The following is a 1,289-nucleotide window of genomic DNA, read 5'->3' on the forward strand; positions in this document are numbered from 1 at the left end:
AAGCCTAACGCATTTCAGCCTGAGTGAGAAAAGACCTTCTTCATTGAGAAAAGTTATTTTCTCTTTGAGGCTGAAATCTACTGGGCTTTTTAAAAAAAATACTGAATAAGCTGTTGACCATCTGAGAGCACATGGAGCTTGTCTCCTCAATGTTTTCTGTCTTTCAATCTGCTTTTCAGTACTGTCTTCACTATGGCCAAAGAGGACCAATAAAAGAGAGATGGGAAATCAAGAATTAAAAGAGAAAGAATCACAAGCCTTATCAAAGATGAAGATGAAAATTGTTCCCTCTTGCTGAAATTTGAGAAATTTTGAGAGAGGAGATCTGCATGCACAGCATCTCCCACAGCAATGCGAGACCCCCCAAAAGAGAGAAGGTGGGCAGTGGCCTACAGGATTAGCACCACCATTAGGCAGCAGATCTTGGGAAGGAGCAATGCAATATTTTTTGAGCAGAAATGTATGTGAAAACTTTTTGCCCTCATGTTTGGTGGGGAAGACACACTCCCTCACCAGGGGTGAAATAATGGCCTCTTGAATACCATCATGTTACCCTTTCCCTTAGGTAGTGAGAGGCAGCCTAGGATTATAAACCATATAAGAACCTTATATGGTCCATATGCAGCCCTTTGTTGCAAACTGTCTGTGCTTTGTAGAAGAATATGGAAGCACACATTCTAGTGTACACTGTTATACCCTTTGGGTCTTGCCATAGCCCCTCATAAATTAAGACCACAGCCTTCAATCCTCTTCCTTACTGTCTGGGGAAGAAAAACAATGTAGGGCTAATGATTGTTGCATCATAGCCTGAAGATAGGGCTACTGGTATTTGATTTTCAGAGATAGAGATGATCTCAGCTACCCTTCTTCAGATTCCATCTTGTTTCTGAGCCTGAAATCCCCAGATAAACTGCAGGGGTAGATTTTCCTAGCATCAACTATTGCTATAAAGGTATAGTGGGTAGATAGGCCTGAATGGTCAATAAAGATCCTTTCACTTTACAAAAAGTCATTTTCCTAGTTGATTTCAGTGGTTAGTACAGATCAGCACAGCCTACTCTACTTTTAGTGTTTTCCTGAGCGGCAGTGCTGGGCATTGGGTTTGTGACTCTCTGCATTTAAATGTTGCCACGCCATATCCTCCAACTGTCCTGATTTGGCAGGCCAGGGACAGTTCTGATTAATCCTCTGTCACCCCACTTTTCAGCTGCTTTAAAATGTCCCAGGTTCTCTCTCCCCTTCTAACTTTGCTACTCTGTCTTCAGCTTACTTCAGTTGGTGCAAACTGA

This window comes from Sceloporus undulatus, chromosome 4, assembly GCF_019175285.1.
Source record: "Sceloporus undulatus isolate JIND9_A2432 ecotype Alabama chromosome 4, SceUnd_v1.1, whole genome shotgun sequence".
NCBI lineage: Eukaryota > Metazoa > Chordata > Lepidosauria > Squamata > Phrynosomatidae > Sceloporus > Sceloporus undulatus.